The sequence below is a fragment of the Lathamus discolor genome, chromosome 8 (assembly GCF_037157495.1).
Source record: "Lathamus discolor isolate bLatDis1 chromosome 8, bLatDis1.hap1, whole genome shotgun sequence".
NCBI lineage: Eukaryota > Metazoa > Chordata > Aves > Psittaciformes > Psittacidae > Lathamus > Lathamus discolor.
The window spans coordinates 1,655,722-1,676,704 of record NC_088891.1 but is presented as its reverse complement, the minus strand read 5'-3'; the positions used below and the strand labels follow the sequence as shown (position 1 = coordinate 1,676,704).

Sequence of the window (20,983 nt, the reverse complement as noted above, 5' to 3'; positions counted from 1 at the left end):
CAGCGGAGGGAGAGGAGGCATCTCATAACCACGTATTAATACATGAATCATCAGCTTAGAGCCCGGTGCAGGAGAATAACGGAGCTGGGTACAGGGCTGGAGGAAAGGAAGGGTTTAGCAGACAGGGCCCAGCAGCTAATCTGGAACAAGAGAGTAATTGCAATGTAAATTGTTTCACACTGGCATGTGAGCTGCATCTTTTAAGCTCTATTTAAATGCATTAGGGTAGACGGGGCCTCTGCTCACATCCCTTATCCTGTGCTGGAACAACAGCACCTGATGTATTGCTTTACAGTGCGTGCTGAGGATGCTGTTTGCTTTTGGATAGACTCCAAAGCACTGAGCAAGCCAGGACAGCTGATGTGCCATCACACCAGCATGGAGCGGGCAGAAAGGGGCCTCCAAGTTTTACCTGGATGCTTTATCTTTACTATTACATTTAATGATGGAACCTGTTAATTTTCATCCCTTTAACACCCCCTCCTGCACAGCACTTGAGGAACCTCTTCCATGAAAGCACAGACGAGTCCTGCCCCACTTCTGAGTCTGTGGGAGCATCGCTGGGATGCTGAACTCCTTTGCAATGGAAGCTTTAAGGTGTGGATGGCTGCGGCGCCCGCTCCCTCTGCACACCTGGAGCACCAGCAGCAGGAAAACCCTTTCCTTAACTTCAAAACTGTGTTTTACCTCGTGATTCCATATCCATGGTGTGTGACAAATAAGTCTAAAGCGTAACTGACAAAGGAGCGGGGTGTGCGTGTGTTTATTGCTATGGAAACAATCCTGGGCCCCGCTGAAAGAGGAATTCTTTACGACTATTCCTGCTTTGCAAAGCCATCAGAATCCAGGCATTTGAGAGGTCCCTTCTGCGCCTGACCCTCAGCAGCTCATGAAACATAACCAAAGGGCAGCATCCACCTTTTAAACCCATTCTTGCCTCCTAAAGTGCACCCCAGCACCATGTCAAGGGCTTCATGCATCCCTTTCTACCACTGTTTGCTCCCCAAACCTTGCATCCCGTGTGCTCAGGCTCTTCTGCTTGTCCTGGAGAAGATAAGACCAAAGGAGCTTGCTTTGCAGCCACGGGGTGAGGTGGTGAAGGGGGCTTGGCAATGCGGAGTCCTCACCGTTCCTGGGTCTGCTGATGGGTAATGAAGATACTGAAGGTAATGCTGTAATTAAGACACTCGCTCAGTGTCTTCTTACTTGGTTATTTTAAAATCGGGGGATTAAAAATCCACCATTGGATTTTAGGAACCTGGGGTTTAGCATGGGAAGCCTGTAGGGTATAAAAGACCCGGAGGCAGCTGGGGTTGGATGATGTTGGGTGAATCCATGAACCGAAACCGGGCTGGGAGGGTCGATCCAGCCCCTGCCCCACTGAGCAGCTTCACGTCCCTGCTCCGAGACCCAGCCCATGCTGTCCCAGCACCAGCGCTGGGCAAAGGCAGTTTGGAGCTGGGGGTTGAGCTCATGGCAAAGCCAGAGTGTGCGAGCAGGGGAAGGGGAGCAGGGCAGGAGCGGAGAGGACAAGGCTGTGACGTGCAAAGGAGGTCTTGCAAGAGGCAGCGGGGTGTGCAAGCACATCTGGACAGGAGCCAGCCTTTGGAGGGCCAAGTGCTGCTGGCACAAAGCCTTGCAGAATCATGGAATATCAGGTTGGAAGGGACCTCAAGGATCCCCTGGTCCAACCTTTCCAGGCACAGCATGACCCAGACTGGATGTCCCAGCGCCCTGTCCAGCTGAACCTTAACAGTGTCCGATGCTGGGGAGTCACCACTTCCTGGGGACATTATTCCGGTGGCTGGTTGTTCCCATTGGGAAAAGAAACTGCAGGAAAAGGCCAAAAAAAAAGGGGGAATTTGGCGCGTGTCCCTGCGCAGGGTGAGGTTTGTGTCCCTGAGGACACACAGAGCAGTGGCACACAGGTTACCGCGCCACCGCAGCGGGCTGGGCGGTGATGACAGCACGCTGAGGTCACGCATTGAGTCATTGCCTTGAATTTGAGGTAAAACCAGGCAAAATCAGCGCAGGGCCAGCCTCGAGGGACGCCTAACCCCACCCCACGACCCCGCACCGGCCCTCCCGTCCACGTGCTCGCCGCCGAGGGGGCGTGGCTCCGCGCAGCCAATCAGCAGCGCACCCCGCCCTGCCGCATTCCATTGGCTGGCGGCAGGCCCCGCCCACAGCCGCGGTTCTCGCGGGAAGAGAGGGCGGGGCCTGGCCCGTCTCTTCCCCCCCCCACCCCCCCCCCCATAACCGGCACCACGGCCCCGGTACCGGGCCCCGCCGCCATGTCTGCGGCGGCGCGCAGGTAGGGGCGCTCCGGTGGCTGGGCCCGAGCGGAGTGCGGGGGGCACAAGGGCTGAGCACCGGCGGCTGGGAGGAGAGAGGCGGGCGGGAGCGGCCCTGCCGCTGCCCCCGGTGCCGCCGCCCCTCCCGTTCCCCGCCTCGGCGGCGCCGCTGTCACGGCGCGCCGCTCGCTTCCATTGGCAGCTGCGCCCGTCGAGCCACGCCCCCTGCTCTCCTATTGGCCGCAAGCCCCGTCGCGTGCCGCCCCCCGCGCTCCTATTGGCGGCGCCGCGGGAAGGCGTGGCGCGGCGTTGCTTCTCCGTGCGCCCCCTCCTGCCCGGCGCTCGGGTTCCGCCGCCGGAGAGGCCCGCGCCCGCAGGTAGGAACCGGCCCGGCCCCTCCGCTACCCCCCCCCCGGGGAGCCCTCCCCGGCCCCTCCGCAGGAGCCGCGGCCCCTCCGCACCCCCCACCGGGACCCCGCGGTGAGAGCGGCCTCGGGGCTCGGCTGCGTCCCCCGGCGGGCTGGGGCTGCCCGGGAGCCCTGCGGGGGGACCCGGGGCCCGCCTCACCCCGCGCTCTGCTGCCCGGGGGTGCTCGGCCTGCGCTGGGGAGTCCGGGGCTCCCCCCCCCCCCGGGGTTCCAGCGCCGGGTCCTGCCTGGGAAGCCTCCAGTGGAGGAGAGCCGGGCTCCCGAGGGTTAATTGCGGTAACTGAGGCCTCCGGGCCCGGTGAGCCCCGGGGTGTTCCGGGGATGGAGGCAGGGCCGCCTCCTGTGCCTCGGCAGCGTGCTGGGGTGGCAGTGGTGAGGTGGTGCCTGATATCCCAGTGCACCTGGGGGGGCAAGGAGCTGTGTTAAATCAGCTTTAAGGCGAGAAGGGGGTGGAGGTCGTTGGGTCGGCTCCCAGTATAGACCAGCAGGTGCTGCCGGGGCAGCCTGGCTGGGTACTGGGTTGTTCCTCTGCCGTTGTGGGTGCTCTTCTGCTCCATCAAGGTGGTTTGCGTGTGTCTGTATCCGTCCCAAGGGGTAACAAAACCAGCGCAGAGGCGGTCACAGTAAGGCCGAGCTGCTTCATTAGGTGTCCGTCGAGCCAAACTCCACTTGGGATGCTTCCTTACTCTTTAGTTCCTCCCTGGGAGCTTAAGGTGAGTTTGACTTTGTCAAATGAAGCCTTGGGTGGGATGGTTTAGTGTGAGGTGTCCCTGCCCATGGCAGGGGGGTTGAAACTGGATGATCTTGAGGTCCTTTCCTACCTGATTCTATGAAACCAAGCCCTGGGACTGCTTCTGTAGCAGCAAACTGTTGGCGCTGCTGAGAGCGGGGAGGTATCGGCCACCTCCAACAGTGTCTGTGTGAGGGATCGGTGCGTGCTGCGAGCAGGAGGTGTCACCAGATGAAATCGGCGCTGTTAGGAAGGATGCAGTGGGGGGGGGGGGGGGTGTGCTGGAGGTGCTGTAGTCCAGGACCAGTTGCTCTCCTTACTCTCCTTTAATGGGTCTTAATTCAAAGAGATGCGGCCTGTTCGTGCTCTTTGTTTTGTCTTCTGGAATTCACACCCGCTTGAGCAGTGTGAGGAGGAGAAACCCTGATCGATGCCTCTCTGGTAAGGGGGAAATGAAGCAGTATCCATGTGTTCTTGTGAGAGCGAGAGCGAGCACCGGTGAGCGCAGGGATGACGAGGACAGTGTGTTCCAGGGTACGTACGGTGGCTTCTGACACAGCACAACGCGCACATCAGCCGCTATGGACCTCGCGTGTGAAACCTTGTGCTTTTATAAGGGCAGGTAGGGACAGGCCAAGGGGAATGGCTTGAACCTGCCCGAGGGGAGACTGAGCTGAGCTCTTAGGCAGAAGCTCTTCCCTGTGAGGGTGCTGAGGCGCTGGCACAGGGTGCCCAGAGAAGCTGTGGCTGCCCCATCCCTGGCAGTGCTCAAGGCCAGGTTGGACACAGGGGCTTGGAGCAAGCTGCTCCAGTGGAAGGGGTCCCTGCCTGTGGCAGGGGTAGGAGCTGGATGGGCTTTAAGGTCCCTTCCAACACAAACCATTCCATGATGATTCTATGAAAGTGTGGAAGATGTCTCATAATGAAAGAGATTTGAGGCACTTTACTGTAATACAAAGATAGGAGAACACAAGTTGTGCTTATGCAGTAGTTGCGGACCGGTTTGAGCCTCTGTGGGCTGTTCTGCCCATTTGGAGATGCACGAGAAGGATGCCTGCCACAGTAGTATCACCATGCAAACTTTTACCTAATGTTTTCTGCCTTTAAGCAGGATTTTAATGTTCTTAAGGCAAATACCTTCCAGGTGGTGGAAGAGGATCAGTATATGTATGGGAGTGAGATCTTCTAGTTCTTCCGCATGGTGCTTGTTGGCTTCAGGGTGAGCGCAGCCCAAAAAGTGTGAAGTTTTGGGGTGTTTTTATCCTTTTGACTTAGGAACTTGAACTTTTTGGTTCATTCCATGAGATACAGGAGCTGCCAGTCACTAATAGTTCTGCTAGTTAGAACTGGCCGAGCAAGAAAGGCTTTTAAGGATGTGTGCTTCTAACTTGGCCAGTTGGAACAAGCCTTAACAATGTTGAATGCATGTGCGGAGGCTTCTTGCCCTGCTAAGATGCTCTTTGGCATGGTTGTGAAATGTGGGTGAATTATTGCACTCTGTTTACTCGAAGGCGTTGGTTTCACTTCAGTGACCTGTGAACCCTTCATATCCAGTGAGGGATCAGCAAATAAGAGCTGCGGTCGGAGGCACCTCGGTTAGCCAGGTACACCTTTTATAGAAGCAAATCCTTTTCTATAGAGACACAGCGTCGCTTCCACGCCTCCTTATGTCTGCCCAGCGTGTGGAATGGCTCTTGACACTGTGCTCTAATAAGGAGCGAGGACTTGTTTCAATAAGGAGATCCTGGCACGGGGCCCTTCAGGTGATGTGTGGGGAAGTCCTTTGGCTTTTCAGGAGGTAAGAACGTCCCTGCCTGCATTTGGGGTGGTGGCTCTGTCCTTTTTTAGCAATCAATGGAAGTATCCTGAAGCACAGCCTGGAGTAAGCGGCCCCTTTTCTTTAGCACGCAGCGTGTTACACAGTTAAGAATTAGTAGGGACCTGAAATGATTAGTATCTGGCTGCTGGCCCAGAAAGAAGGAAAGCTGGGTCTGGCAGCATTTGACAGTAATTTTCTGTAAGACAAGTGTCCTTAGCTCTTTCATTGTCCAATTGATTCCTTAACAATAGCGCTCCCATTTGTAATGCTGAGTCTATAGGGCTACTCCAGCAGGAAAAGGGAGAGGAGCACAAGTCGCCGGGCAGGGCACATGCTGCAGTAAACAGGAGGTGACAGCTACAGAGAAACAGGTAAATGTGGGTAAAAATAAAACCAACAAAACGCCAAAAGCCGCCCAAAATGTTTGGCAGTGGTCACCTATGGTATTGTAGCACAAAGAGGTGATAACCAAACCACGATGGTCTCTTTGCCTCGTGGTCTTTGGTGGTTTTCTTCTTTCTTCCTTTCTTCTTTTAGCATCTCTACTTCTCCATTGAGAGAAGGGAAATAATAAGTTGGACTTCACTGAGGTTACATCTGAAGTTGTTCTCTTTCTCTGAACATTTAATTGAGGCAGAAGATTAAAAGGCCTCTACTTGTGGTGCTTCTTAAACTGGTTACTTGCGTGTTTGGGTATGTTTTTAATGAAGCAGCTTTCATGTCTGAGCCGCAGTCAAAACTTCGAGATCTGATTTCTGCTGGGTTTCAAAGCAATTCGCTCATCAACTGCCTTCAGCTCCGGGGGCCCCAATGCAGGAGGGACTTGGAGCTGCTGGAGCGAGTCCAGAGGAGGCCATGGAGGTGCTGCGAGGGCTGGAGCAGCTCTGCTCTGGAGCCAGGCTGAGAGAGCTGGGCTGGGGCAGCCTGGAGAAGAGAAGGCTCCTGAAGGGGAGACCTGAGAGCAGCTCCAGTGCCTAAAGGGGCTGCAGGAAACCTGGAGAGGGGCTTGGGACAAGGGCCTGTAGGGACAGGCCAAGGGGAATGGCTTGAACCTGCCCGAGGGGAGACTGAGCTGAGCTCTTAGGCAGAAGCTCTTCCCTGGGAGGGTGCTGAGGCGCTGGCACAGGGTGCCCAGAGAAGCTGTGGCTGCCCCATCCCTGGCAGTGCTCAAGGCCAGGTTGGACACAGGGGCTTGGAGCAAGCTGCTCCAGTGGAAGGGGTCCCTGCCTGTGGCAGGGATTGGAATTGGATGAGCTTCAAGGTCCCTCCAACCCAAACCATTCCATGATCTCTTTAGCCTTGTGCTTCAGACCTAAAATGTCAGATGTTCCTCTTTTACAATATTGCCATTTTGTGATGTTTTTCTTTCTTTTTTTTTTTTTTTTTTTTCCCTAATGCTAAAATTCTGATGCTTCTAAAGCAAATTTGTGGAATCAACGCTTTGATTTGGGAAGTATTTCCTTGTGCCAGTAAGCCTTGTGCAACTTTAGCTTTCCTGTAGCCTCACTGGATTTTCACTTCATGTTTCTGGAATGAAATGGGAATTTGCTTCCTCTCAGCACTCACTGTTTTGCTTGACTCCCCCTTGCCCCCGTGCTCCACAGCCACAGCTCTTGCTTCTGTTTCTTCACCTCTTTTCCTCTTGGCATCCTTTTTGCTTCCTGCTCCTTGTTGGTGTCTTTTCAGCGCTGGAAAGTGGCACCTCCTCTATGTGTGATAAGTGGGTTGTTGGCTTAGTAATCCCTCCTCACTGCTGATCTTGGTGCCAACTGAGCCACAGGTGAGCCTCGGCTCTTGCCTTTAATGTGAGTGAAGCGTGGCTCAAACCTGGGGCAGCACAGACAGACTTTGTAGTGCTCTAGGTAATGTTTAACCAAGTTTCATAGAATCATAGCACAGTTCGGGTTGGAAAGGACCTCAAGATCATCCAGTTCCAACCCCCCTGCCATGGGCAGGGACACCTCACACTAAACCATCCCACACAAGGCTTCATCCAGCCTGGCCTTGAACACTGCCAGGGATGGAGCACTCACAACCTCCCTGGGCAACCCATTCCAGTGCCTCAGCACCCTCACAGGAAAGAATTTCCTCCTTAGATCCAATCTAAACTTCCCCTGTTTCAGTTTGAACCCGTTACCCCTTGTCCTGTCACTGCAGTCCCTGATGAAGAGTCCCTGCCCAGCATCCCTATAGGCCCCCTTCAGGTACTGGAAGGCTGCTCTGAGGTCCCTACGCAGCCTTCTCTTCTCCAGGCTGAACAGCCCCAACTTCCTCAGCCTGTCTTCATACGGGAGGTGCTCCAGCCCCTGATCATCCTCGTGGCCTCCTCTGGACTTGTTCCAGCAGTTCCATGTCCTTTTTATGTTGAGGACACCAGAACTGCACACAATGCTCCAGGTGAGGTCTCACAAGAGCAGAGTAGAGGGGCAGGATCACCTCCTTGTATCTGCTGGTCACGCTGCTTTTGATGCAGCCCAGGATACAGTTGGCTTTCTGGGCTGCAAGCGCACACTGAAGCCGGCTCATGTTCAAGTTCAAGTTTACCTGCTAACCCTGCATAGCTCCTGAGCTGCCCTTTAAATGTGAATAGTGAATTGGAAATATTGGAGGTGACAGAGAAATGCACGGTAATGAGATCCTTCTGAAGCAAGCTGGCTGCTTCCAAAGGCAATGAGCTTTTAATTAGTGCCTTATCTCAAGTTCAGCACCTTTTGTTTTGTCCTCATTTATATTGCCTGTGTTATGAGAGTTAAAGATCAGCCGGTGTCCCGTGCTATGGGAGCCGGTTGGCTGGTGTCACTGCATAAGATCTGATGTACAGGCTTTAGATATCAGGTAGCCCGTTGATCACAGAGTGGATTGGTTTGGCCATGGGTTCAGGAGTTGGGGTTTGTTGTTGTCCATAGTCACACTCTTGGAAATGAAGATGTTTAGGGAATACCCATGTTGCTCCCGTGCAGTGTCTCCTGGATAGAGACTTCGGAGCATTGACTCTTGGCTCTCCCAGGAATGATGTGTTCCTTGTTTCAGGATAATGAAATCCTTAACACAGTAGTACCTGAAGCAGCTGTAGATCTAAGCAGTGAGGTTAGCCACTCAAACACCCGACCCAGTGAGGCTTGAGCTTCAAAATGCTTAGGGCTAATGCATAGACCCATGAAAAGACAAGGGAAGGACAGAGCTGAAGTGGCTGAGCGTGACATGAGCTTGGCTTGCGGGTGGTAGAGCACTTGATCTTCTCATGTGTGGTGGGGAGCAGGATTTTAACGCTTGGTTTAGCTTCTCAAGTGGCTTTAGTCAAGCTCCGTGTTTTCTGTCCTCTTCTTGCCATGAAAAACAAAGCCTATTCCAGAGTGTTGGAGCTTTCCCTGCGTCCCTGGTAGGGTGGCTGTGAGCTTGGTTCAGGCTGTGTTCTGGTGAGAAGCCCTCTGAAGAGGCCGGTTTGAAAGGAGCATCCCTGAGCGGATCTAACCCGGGAAATGGGGCTGTTTGTGTGTTTCTTTTCCTCTTTTTAATTGCATTAAGTTATGCAGGAAATTCCATTCGGTTCTGGCACAAAAGCAGTTTATCAGGAGCAGCGAGAGCCGGTGAGGCCATGGGGCTGCCCTTGGAGGTGAGAACTCCGGATCTGTATTTGAGCTTCTCAGTCTTGGAGGTACCAAAGGCTGAGCTCCACTTCAGTCAGTGTCTGGTGCTTGTAAAGGCAGCTCTGTGCCTCTTAAGCTCTGGTTTCCATGTCACAAGTGATGATTTCCCTGTTGCTTCCGGGGTGTGGTTTTCCTGAAGAACTGTTTCTGCTGGCTTCATTCTCATACAGAAAAAAGGAAGTTTAAATCTGAGCAGAATGAGCTTATTTTCCCCATTGTTCTATTTAAGGAATGTTTGAATTTCCTGTAGAAATCTTCTCAACAATACCAAGAGAAGAGAAGGCTGCGTGGGGACCTCATAGCAGCCCTCCAGTACCTGAAGGGGGCCTATAGGGATGCTGGGGAGAGACTCTTCATCAGGGACTGCAGTGACAGGACAAGGGGTAATGGGTTCAAACTGAAACAGGGGAAGTTTAGATTGGATATAAGGAGAAAATTCTTTCCTGTTAGGGTGGTGAGGCACTGGGATGGGTTGTCCAGGGAGGTTGTGAGTGCTCCATCCCTGGCAGTGTTCAAGGCCAGGTTGGATGTAGCCTTGTGTGGGATGGTTTAGTGTGAGGTGTCCCTGCCCATGGCAGGGGGGTTGGAACTGGATGATCTTGAGGTCCTTTCCAACCCGAACTGTGCTATGGTTCTATTCTATGATTCCAAGTATTTCCTGTGAAAAACGCTTCAGGAAATAGGAATTTGGTTCTATTGGTCACTTGGAATGGGGGAATGCCAGCCGGCTCTGGTGGAAGGTGTCCCTGCCCGTGGCAGGGCATTGGAACCGGATGAGCTTTAAGATCCCTTCCAACCTAAACCATTCCATGATTCTGTGATTTATTTGTGGAACCCTCCTGTTCAGAGCTTCCTGACATGAAGCTGAGCACAGAAAGCTGCTGTTACGTTGTCCGAGCAGGTTTTATCAAGTTCTTCAACAAAACTAAGACTGTGTTAACTGCTCCGTGTATCGCGGGGATAATCGGCTCTTGCCATCCCTGCTGTTTAATGTGGGCTTTCTTAAACCCCCTAAGGAGCTTTCCTCTCCTCATAGGGCTTTCAGACGTTTCCCTTCCTAATGATAAATGTCAACAAATGAGATCAGAGCATCTTCTGCTGCGGGGAGGGAGAGGTCATTTTCTCAGTGTGGTTTGGGCTTGGGGGGGGGGGGTGTTTCAATGTACTCCTTCATGTGGCTGAGAAACCAGAACAGATCCCATACCCCATCCTGCTGAGAAGGGGAGCGTTTGGTGGTGTGTGGCTGCTGATGGGACCCGCTGGGACCCTCTGGTTGTACTTACAGGGAATCTGCATGTGCGGGCAGGGATCCTCCAGGGCTTGAGGGGCTTTCTGCTGGTTGAAGATCCAAAGAATGAGGCATCTGTGGAAGAACAGGGAAGATGCTGATTGCAATTGTAGCTGTCATGATGTATTTTTAACCACTACTTAAATAGCTGTGCACCTCTGCTTCATTTCATAATGGGTTTAGGGTGCTTTTCCCCCTTGCCTACGTGACGAATCAGCACTGGAGAAGGTGAGTTTGGATCAGATGCCATCTGAAGCCAGCCCCACAGCCGAGGCGCTGGAGATGCTCGCGCTTTGTGCGCTGACAGCCGCCTGCCCCCGCCTGTTAGTGGGATTTGCTCTAATTCATGCACTGAGTATTCTTCCAGAAGAATCTGAATTCCCCAGGAAGTGAAGCTGTCAGAAGAGCTGCTCGCTTTTGGGTAGGCGGGAGGAAGAGCTGCATCCTGCTCAGCCATATGTTAGTGGTGACTTAAAGCCAGCAGGGGTTTAGGATTAGGGAAGGGTGAGGATGCAGTCACCCCTAAGCCCAGGCAGAGCAGGACCCCCAGCACTTGCTGTGGGGGGCTACAGATGGATCTCTGCTGTTCAGCTTCCAAAAATGCTTCCTGGTGCCTGTGGCCTCACAAGCACCAGCATATTCCCCATCCCAAGCACGCTGCCTTTGTCCCCAAAGTGAGGGAGCTCCCTGTGACCTGCTCTTGGGCTTTTCTTCCAGCCACTCTGCTCGGAAGCCTGTCCCGAGCTTCATGGAGGATGTGGAGCTGCTGGAGCGAGTCCAGAGGAGGCCACGGAGATGCTGCGAGGGCTGGAGCAGCTCTGCTCTGGAGCCAGGCTGCAGAGGAGAAGGCTCTTTAAGGGGAGACCTGAGAGCAGCTCCAGTGCCTAAAGGGGCTGCAGGAAACCTGGAGAGGGGCTTGGGACAAGGGCCTGTAGGGACAGGCCAAGGGGAATGGCTTGAACCTGCCCGAGGGGAGACTGAGCTGAGCTCTTAGGCAGAAGCTCTTCCCTGTGAGGGTGCTGAGGCGCTGGTACAGGGTGCCCAGAGAAGCTGTGGCTGCCCCATCCCTGGCAGTGCTCAAGGCCAGGTTGGACACAGGGGCTTGGAGCAAGCTGCTCCAGTGGAAGGGGTCCCTGCCCGTGGCAGGGGTTGGAGCTGGATGGGCTTTAAGGTCCCTTCCAGCACAAACCATTCCATGATTCTATGGGCACATTGCAGCCAAGGGCTGTGGTGTTCATCTCTCTGAGCTATTTTCAGTGCTTCCCTCAGCAGACAAGAAGCTTTCTGCAAATCCCTGCTCTGTAGCTGAACCTTTGAGTACCTCCAGAGCAAAAGAACACGCTGCGGATGCCAGGGCCTGCCGGACTGTGGCACTTTGTGTTTGAGTAAGTTTGATGGAGGTAACTGGAAGTGAACCGGGAGGCTGAGCGAGCCCTGCGGTGAGGTTCTGCAGGCAGCTGCCTGTGCTGTGCCTTGCTGTGAAATCTCAGCTTGACGTGCAACACCTTCACACTTCCATTGGCACGGCGGTAACTGGGAGCTTGGCTGCTTGCGAATCCTTGGTGGCCAGGCGAAGTAGGTCAGTTATTTTTAAGCGTTATGATTCATTTATAAATGCCATTATTTCCTTGCGATAAGGTAGACCTGAGCACTCCAGTCTTACACGGCGGGTGGCTCTTTGCACCAGGAAACTGGTGCTCCCCAGTAAACAAGCCCCTTTCCTAAGGAGAGCTGGGAGTGAGTGCAAAGGATTATTTTTAAGCTTTAAGCTTTGCATGTCTGGGGATTTGTTCTTTCCCATGAAGTGGGTTTAGAACAGAAAATCTTTGGTGGTATGTACTGCTTCCAAAGCCCTTGGCAGATGGGTGACTTTGTTTCCAAACATCAAATGTTGTAGCTGGTTAATGCCTGTTCTTGAGCATGAGCAGCGCTCTCGGAGAATGTTCATATGAAGCCTGCTGGGAATTAGACTTTTAAAAGAACTCTTTCTGTTCTGTTATCGGGAAAAGTGATGAATTATGGAGAACTTAATGCAACGCTTGGATTCCTTTGCTTAATATACTAAATAGGATCGCAGTGGAAAAAAGAAGGGAGCTGTGCTCATGTCCTTATGTTTAACTCTGTAGTTACTGCTAGGTGTGTATTTGCTTTGCTTCCCTCTGATAGGGAAATAGCTTTATATCAAAATGAGCTGCTCAAACACAGTTTTAGCCTGCAATAGCAAACCCCTTGAATGCTGGTTGGAAGGAGGAGGAGCAGCACCTTACTGAGAGGCAAGAATGGACAGATAGAGGGGGGAGAAAAAAGGTGTGCTTTTGGGTTTCATGTCTGCCAGATGCCTTCCTCAATAGGGACTGGTCTTATTTCCACTGGATGTTTCATAGAGGGCTTTTTTATCACTCCATGAGTAGTTTATTACTGCTCTGGACAGGAGCTTATGTATCCCTATTGGTATAACGTGGACAAAGTCACTCACAATGCACATCTAGTGCTTGTATTTGACCTTTGAAGGCCAGCTTGGATGGGGCCTGGAGCAAGCTGCTCTAGTAGAAGGCATCTGTGCCCGTGGCAGGGGTTGGACCTGGATGAGCTTTAAGGTCCCTTCCATCCCAAACCAGTCTGGGATCTTCAAACTACACTTAGAAGCAACTATCTGGTGCCTTATATTTACCAAAGAATTGCACATAGAGAAGGTGAATTTGGGTCGCAGAGCTGAGGATCACAGTAAGCACCAGCAGAAGATGCTTTGCTTTAGAGAAAGGATTTTGCACAGTTCCACCTTTCCTCGGGAAGGCAAACCCTGGCATCGGGGTTCATTAACAGTGAAGTATTCCTGGTATTTGTGCACTCTAAAATTTATAGAGTAATAGAGATGCAAATGGGCTGCACAACGCTGCAGGCTCCATAGCAGTGCATCATTGCGAGGTGTTCTTTAGCTATATGCAAAACTTGGCTTTCGTGCAGGAGTGAGATGTGAGATTTATCAGGTTCTCACCTTTTTAAGGGTGTTCTCAAGTCTCTAAATGCTTTTGGTTTTGCACAGTTTTATAGTATTGGTGGCTTGGGAAAACAAAAGCTTTCCGATCCTTTGCAGAACCGCCACGTTCTGATGGCTGGTTTTGGGTTTAGGAGGCTTAAGGTGCTGCTGGGTTTCTCCGACACTTAATGGCTTGCCTTGTGTCTTTATCGGAAGGGCACAGCCTCAGGAGGCCAGGAGCTGGAGCTGCCTGGAAAACCTTGCTAAGGGTGTAGTGGCTGCAGGATGCGTCTTCTCGTGACGGTGCGGTTGCACACAGGACGTGGGTTTGCAGACTTAGCAATGACACGTTCTGGTTTTGCCTTAAAACCCACCTGTGTGAGCCTAAAAACTCAGGTGTTCGCTTCTAAACCTATGTAAATGGGGCTGGTTCAGCCTGGAGAAGAGAAGGCTCCAGGGAGCCCTTAGAGCAGCTCCCGGTGCCTAAAGGGAATTTCAGATCTGGCTGCTGTGAAGTTGTCCTCTTTTCCAGGAGGATTTAAGCTTCTATTGCAGAATGTTGCAGGGAGACCCTCTAACGAGAGGCTTGGCTTGTGGCATTGAGTTCTCCTCATTTAACAGCCCTGGGACTGCCAGCAGTGCACATTTCCCCTTAAACCATTCCCAAAGGGGAAGGGTTCTTTGGGGTTCTTCTTCTCTGGTCTTTGCCATCAGAGAGAACCCATCCGTGTCCAGCACATGGGATCGCAGAGACCCTTCAGAACGGGAGCTGGCAGTGGAGGCGTTTTGCTGTGGCATGGAAATCGGACCATGGACCAAATGTGTTGCCTTTGTGACTGCTTGGGGACTAAAGGGCACAATTCCCTGTCCATGGAAGCATTGGCAGAGCCATCCTCACGTCCTGCACGCGGTGGGTTTGCTCTCTCTTGGCTTCCGAGTGCCCTCTGCTGGCATTCGCTCCTCTGCTTCCAGGGAGCAGGTTTGCTCTGACTGCAGCATCGTGTTTGCTGTCACTTGTGTCCTGCAAACCCTTTTCCCTTGGTATCCAAGTACAATTTGGTCCCCTTGGTACCCAAGTGCAGTTCGGCCTCCTGCTGTTTGTCATCATTTCTCTTGGGATGTGCTTTAAAACGTTCTTATTCCACTGTTCTGCGTTGCAAACTTAGTCTGGATGGGGAGCCCCTGGCTTCCTGATCTTGCATATTGGGGCTGTGTGGATGAGGCTCGCAAGCCTAGCGAGGGTGGAAAACAAGATGCCAATGAAACCATTGTGGCTACAAGAGCAGAGCTTACCATGCTGGTGCTGTTGAGCAGAGGTTTGCCCTGCTCTGGGACCTGCAGCAGCCCCTGCTTGGCTTTGGTGGCCAGAGGCAGGCAGGTCCTTTGTGTTGGAGGCTGTTCTGGGCTGAAATAATTCAGGTTCAGCATTATAATGTTGGTTTTTCCCCCCACCCTGTAGAACAAAGGGATCAATATTAAACTGAGCCCTGGTTTTAATCTAAATAACCACTTTGCACTACACAGCAGCCAGGAAACCCAGCTGTGCTGGGACTGAGCACTGGAATGGCAGCACTTGGAATGGCTTTAGTGCCTCCGTGGCTCAAACTGAGGGACTTGTTAGTCAGGTTTAAGCTCATGAGCTTGAGTCAGGCTGGTTCCTCTTTCTATGGCCCCGGAATTCCTCCTCTCACTGTGGAAACATTGCTGGGTAAAGGTGGACACTGTTTAAATGGCAAAAATCAGGCTAGAACCCAACCCAGCTCCTGATTTGAGTATTGATGGGTTTTGTATCTATATTTGGGGGAGGAAGTGGTGCTGCCACATTGATTTAATGGAAAGCACATTGTTGGGGGGTTATGGTACAGTATTAGTGCAGCTCAGTTGAGGGTGGGTTCAGACAATTATGAATCCCACGTCTGCTCCGACTGCTTCATGAATATTGATGCTGTCCTCCCACTGAGCAGTTAATTGGGTGCTATCACTTTAAGCACCTTATTGAAATTGAAAAGCACTCTTAATAAGTGACAAATGACATCAGGAAGCTCTGTGTGTTGGGTGCGTGGTGTTGGCGTGCCTGCATCTCTTCCTCTGTGCCCTCCATCCGAACAGCGTGATGATATAAACCCTTTGCTGGCCTTTGGCATCTCAGCTGAGACATCAGGTCCCCGCTTCCCTGTTGCTCTTCTGAGTGTCCATACCACCATCCTGCACAGCTGGGAAGTGAGAAATGCAGGGTTATGGAGAAGACACCCATCTGTATCCCGATGGATGGGCAGGGTTCAGAGGAGCTGCACTGATAACAGGCACTGTGTGAGAGCAGAAACCCAGAGCTCAGGGGTTTCTGGCCACGTCAGATGCTTGATGTGAACTGTGTAACTTGAACCTGGCACATTCCTGACTCGGATGGGAAAATGCTAAAGCAGCTCCGAGGAGGAATCGTGCCTGTGGCTCAGTGTCAAGTGTGCAGCAGCTGGGAGCAGAGATTTCTTTTCTCTTAATAATCTTGGGCTTTAGAAACAACAGCTTCTGGTTTATGGATCCCCCAAGTGAAACAGGAGGTCTTGCTGCTTAATAGAGGCAGGGTAAAATCCTCCTGCCTGGGCATGAAGAGAAAGTGTTCCTTTTGTGGATTCATGGGGAAAATGGGCACAGAATTAGTTCAGCTGGTTTTGGACCATCTCTTTAGGCTGTATCCTGAAAGCCTTAGGGTAAGGTCATAGAATCTCATAGAATGGTTTGAGTTGAACGGACGTTAAAGCTGATCGAGTGCCAACCCCTGCCACGGGCAGGGACCCCTTCCACTGGAGCAGCTTGCTCCAAGCCCCTGTGTCCGACCTGGCCTTGAGCACTGCCAGGGATGGGGCAGCCACAGCTTCTCGGGGCACCCTGTGCCAAAATCCGTGTTCTAGGCTGTTTTGTCACTTTGAAGCCAGCACGTGCCCCTGTCACACAGTCTTCAGGCACAGCAGGCTATGAACACGTTATCTGTTTGCTTGCAGGTTGCAAGCAAAGGGTTTTAATCACCCGGTTCCATGTATCCATGACTCACCAAACTGCTGGAATCACTGTAATTCCGGGAATATACCAAAAGGGATCCAAAGCTTCGTTTCAGTGCTGAAGCTGAGTTTGGAGAAGCGAAGCGCTGAGTGGAGCGAGTCTTAAAGCGCAGCAGATGGCTTGGACCAGCGAGCAAAAACCGGTCTCTGCTGATGGCTTGAAAGCTCTCATTTCATGCATATATTCATAACGGCTGTTGATAAACCTGCCGCTCTGCGTACGTGAGGTTTACCCTCAACTGCTTTTCTGCTGGGATTCCGTCTGGGCATTGGGCTGCTGCTCCCAGCGTGGCTTTGGGCTCCTCTGAACACGGAAGAGGCACTCTCCATCCCTCGGGGCTGCATTAAGCGTTGCCTTCTCCTGCTCTCTTTCTGTCCTCTCACCCTCTGCTTACTGCAGGCCTGGTGGTGCTGGCTGGGAGTCTGACTGCATCAAGATCAGAATCCCTCTTCTGGAGGTATCCCAAGGGATTTCTTCGCTGCTGGAACGATGCCCTGGTCTAGCCCCCGGTGCAAGCTGTTTGCAGGAGCTGCCTCTCGCCTTGTGAGAGGGAAACGGGGGGAAGGCACCTGCTTGGCTGCTCCGTGCTCAGCCCCAGGCAATCTCCTGGGTTTATTTCCAGGCTCTGCAGCTGCTCTTCCCGCAAGCCAGCAGCAGACAGATCCGTAACGTGGCCAGATTGGCTCTCCTGGCTGGGTCCAAGCTGTTGCAGGGATGCTTATTTGCAGAGACGGCTCAGGGGAGAGCTTGTAACGGCCTTACAGTACCTAAAAGGGCTGAGAAGAAACCTGGAGGGGGGCTTTGGGCAAGGGGCAGGCCAAGGGGAATGGCTTTAACCTGCCCAAGGGGGGACTGAGCTGAGCTCTTAGGCAGAAGCTCTTCCCTGGGAGGGTGCTGAGGCGCTGGCACAGGGTGCCCAGAGAAGCTGTGGCTGCCCCATCCCTGGCAGTGCTCAAGGCCAGGTTGGACACAGGGGCTTGGAGCAAGCTGCTCCAGTGGAAGGGGTCCCTGCCTGGGGCAGGGGTTGGAGCTGGAAGAGCTTTAAGGTCCCTTCCAATACAAACCAGGCTGGGGTTCTGGGATTCTCTGTTCACCTGCAACAAACCAGCCCTGTCCTCCCTTTATGGGGCCAGCAGGGACCAAGGGGACCTTTGCCCAGCACCGATCTCCACATCAGCAGTCAACAGCACTGCCGTGGTACTGTGTATGGGGTATTTTCTCTGGGAGCGGTTCCTGTCTGACCGTGGTGCAGAATGGGGCAGTTCCTGCTTTGTGAACTCTTCAGTAATGAAAACCAATCTCTCGGAGTAGCCGAGTGAAGGAACCGCTTTTGGATGGGTGTTCTGTGAACAAACCGAGCAGCCTTTACCGATGCATGCGGTGTGTCGAGTGGTTCCCATCATCTGCAGCCTGGCTGGAAGGGAACCACGCGGTGCTTTGTTGGGTTTGGGCTTTGTTTGCTTCAGTTGATCAGAAAAAATAGTGCCAAGGAAATGAGTATTTTCGTTGTAAAGATGTGTTCGAGGCCCTGTGTTTATTTATTTCCTAAAGAGGATGCTGGAAGACAAGCTGACAGTTTAATGGTGCGTGATGCGCTAATAAAAACGTCTGTGCTTGTGTTTAAGCCTTTAAAGGGGAGCGAAGGAACGCGGTAGTTATCAGCATTCAAAAGGCAAGACGCAGGCTTAAACGTATGCAAAGCCTTGGAAAGGGGCTGAAGAAATGCACTGACTCTCGTGCAGAAAGCTTCTGACAGGCACATCGCATCTCTGAAAGTAAGGTTTGAATTATTAGAGCTGCCTTTGTTTATTAAATGGAGCCTCCAGCGAGAGGATTATAGGAAGGAATCACTGCAGGCTTAGCGTTGCGTTGGCATGCATCTGAATGGGTGATAACATTTACTTTATGGAGCGAATTCAGTGAGAGAATTCAGATAGATTTGTTAAAGATCCAGGTGTGCGTGAGATACCTAAAGAAACAGCCTTCAAGTGCATGAATAAGCCTCCTTTTATGGGTCCAGTTCGCTTTTAGCAGCGGGTAATCCTTTTAAAACAAGGCTTCTTCCAGGCAAACTCCAACAGAAGAGGGTTTGTTTCGTTTTAAATCGGGAATGCCAGGGAAGGATGCAGAGAGCTAATAAGAGAGTAATTATACACGCTATTGCTGGCTTGAGGAAGGGCAGAGACCATTAAAACGCCATTTTAGGAGTTAATTATATGGTGTTTCCAGTCGATGCTGGTGTCCTGGTTTCTGCTTAATCGACGTGTGCTGTGTATTTAGGATGTTGCGGTCGTGACATCTAATTTCTATTTTAAGCAACTTTAGGCCACCGTTATGCAATAGTGTCCAAACCCCATTAATACACGTATTCCAGCCTCCACAGGGCTTGCGCCTGTTGGATTTGATCAGGAAATATGCCAAAGCAATAAAAGAGATGGGAAAAACCTTCAGGAAGTATTCTGGGACAGGCACACATGCCATAAATAAAGCATTGCAGTGGAATCCAGTTAGTTAAATCTCTCCTGAAGCTCATTTAATAATAGCACCGCTCAGATGGAGGCAGCTGTGATTTGTTTCAAGGTTAGGCTTTGACTTCTGTTTTATCAGCTTTTTGCTTCGTACCCCTCCACTTGTGCAGCGTCTCGAGTTGGGCTATGCCATGGTGTAGCTAAACCAGGGATCCTTTAGATCGGGGCTTTACACTTGGGATCCTTTGGCAGGGTGTGATGACAGCCCCGCGCGAGGCGGATGTCAGGATTTGCTCTTCAGCCGGGCAGGATTGTGCTGGCGAGAGCAGATGAGGCTCCTTTGCAGTTGATGTGCTGCCTGGAGGAAGTGACATTTATGTTCTTGATCCTTCAGTGCTTCTGCATGTCAAGAGCTGAGCCTTGAAATCCGGCTGCAGTGCTGTCTTCAGAGCCGACAGGGCTGAAGGAGAGGATTTGTACAGGGAGAGGGGGAAACATCCAACTCTTATGGCTGTTGCAGACCCTTGAGTACTTCAATTCTCCCTTCTTTTCTCTCCACATCTTCCCTGTAGGAAATCGGAGAGGGAAATCGCTTTAACTCACCAACCAGTGCGTTTTTGAAGTTGAAAATTCGGAGATGCATTAGAATTCAGAGACCTCCCTTTGCTTAAGGTAAGAAAGGAGCAGATTCTCCTTGTTTTCTCCTTAATAAATGCCTGTTCTCAGGGAACTCCAGGGCTGGAGTTTCTTGAATGCCTTTCGCATGTTCAGCCTGCCACTGATGCCTAAATGGTTAATGTTCATCCCATTTAATAACTCGCAGCTGCAGGAGGCATATGGCTGTGTGCTTGTGGGAGGTGTGTGTGAGACCCAGGTCTGGGCTGCTCGGTGCTGGGACTCCAGGGGCGCGTGTGTGGTGCTCGGAGGGGATGAACTGGTGGTCGTGGTGCAGCTGAAGGGGTTTCATGCCTAAAACCTGGTTTTCGGAGGCTTTTTTCCCTGTTTGGATGGTAAGTGAGCTTGGCAACTTCCGAAGGATGCTGGCTTGGGGGGAGGGAGGCTTAAATCACCATAGACTCATCATAGAATCATATCATAGACTTACGGGCTGGAGGTGGTGAAAATCATCCCACTTTGGAGAGGTAATAGTGGCATGGATTTCATGAAAGGTGAGACTTGGTGAGCTGTAGTTATGTTACCATGGCATCCCTAAATTACTCCAGTGTGAGTGCCTGGGAAGTATCAATGGTGAATTATTCCGGATCCTGGGGAAGGTGGTGCGTGAGAACAGGCATGCTATTAGCTCCGCTGTTTGTTTTTAGGTGAGAAGTGTGTTAATTACCTTCTTTTGTATGCTGTGTATAATTATCCATGCTTTAAGCACGGGCTGGTAGCGCAGAAGAGGCAGGATTCTTAACCTGTTGGACTTGCGTGGAGCCTTTGGGATGCTGTATAAAATACAGGCATTAAACTGAAGCTTGGCTTTCTATGAGTCTGAATTTTCAAGCTAGGTTCTACTTAACCAACTCCTTTACTAGTTGTCGTCTATCTCACCCTGTCATATATCGGGGTGTCCATGCCCGTGGCAGGGGGCTGGAATTGGATGAGCTTTAAGATCCCTTCCAACCCAACCCAGTTTGGGATTCTCTCTCTCACTGTGCTTCAGGAGATTCAAAGGCAGAGATGCCAGCACTGGAAGGTAGAGAATCTTGTCTGGGTTTTTCCGGTGCCTCCTGTGTTACAGCTGGAAGATAAAAGCTCTTTCGGAGCTGCTACACCAGACAAGTGATTTCAAAGCGTTTCCAAATGATGAAAGGCAACTTTAAACTTCTGCCTGGTAATTAATACAGGCTGCTCTGCTGTGCTTAATCTGGAATGGGGGAGCTCCATTGTTCAGGCTCTGGCTGCTGAATCCATCCAGGCTGGGTGAGTGCTCCTGTGAATCTGCCGGGGTTCGTTTGGAGCTGGCTGTACGCACGTCAGGGCTGTGCTGGTGGATGGGATCTGTCATTTCCAATTACTTAGGGCAGCGGGGCTGTTGAGGGCACTGAATGTTTGAGGTTCTCTCCTTGCTTTAGAATGAGCAGCAGGCAGCATCTGTGCGAGCAATTAACATCCTCACTCAAGAGAAGGAGATGAGTTTTTAAGCGGACAGACCAACTTGTTTTGGAAATGATGGAGAGGGGAAAGAGCATCCATTTTGTGTTCCTGCACCGGGCTTTCTCTCCTCTGTGCAGCTGGAATGAAAACCAAACACTCTGAATGAATCCCTTGTG

General features: G+C 51.9%; 1 protein-coding gene across 6 annotated transcripts in view; it reads left to right on the top strand.

Moving 5' to 3' along the window:
• The first annotated feature begins 2,414 nt into the window (after window positions 1-2,414).
• Window positions 2,415-20,983, top strand: part of GLCE (glucuronic acid epimerase) — a 44,638-nt gene continuing 26,069 nt past the window's right edge. The window contains exons 1-2 of one of the 6 annotated variants that reach the window (XM_065688497.1): window positions 2,582-2,671; window positions 19,280-19,379. The gene's annotated coding sequence lies outside the window, so the exon portion shown is untranslated. Of the gene's footprint in view, window positions 2,672-3,185; window positions 3,435-3,857; window positions 3,986-5,018; window positions 5,250-17,921; window positions 18,015-19,279; window positions 19,380-20,983 lie in introns of those variants that run through there. The other 5 variants (XM_065688501.1, XM_065688499.1, XM_065688498.1 and 2 more) reach the window with 5 other exon arrangements.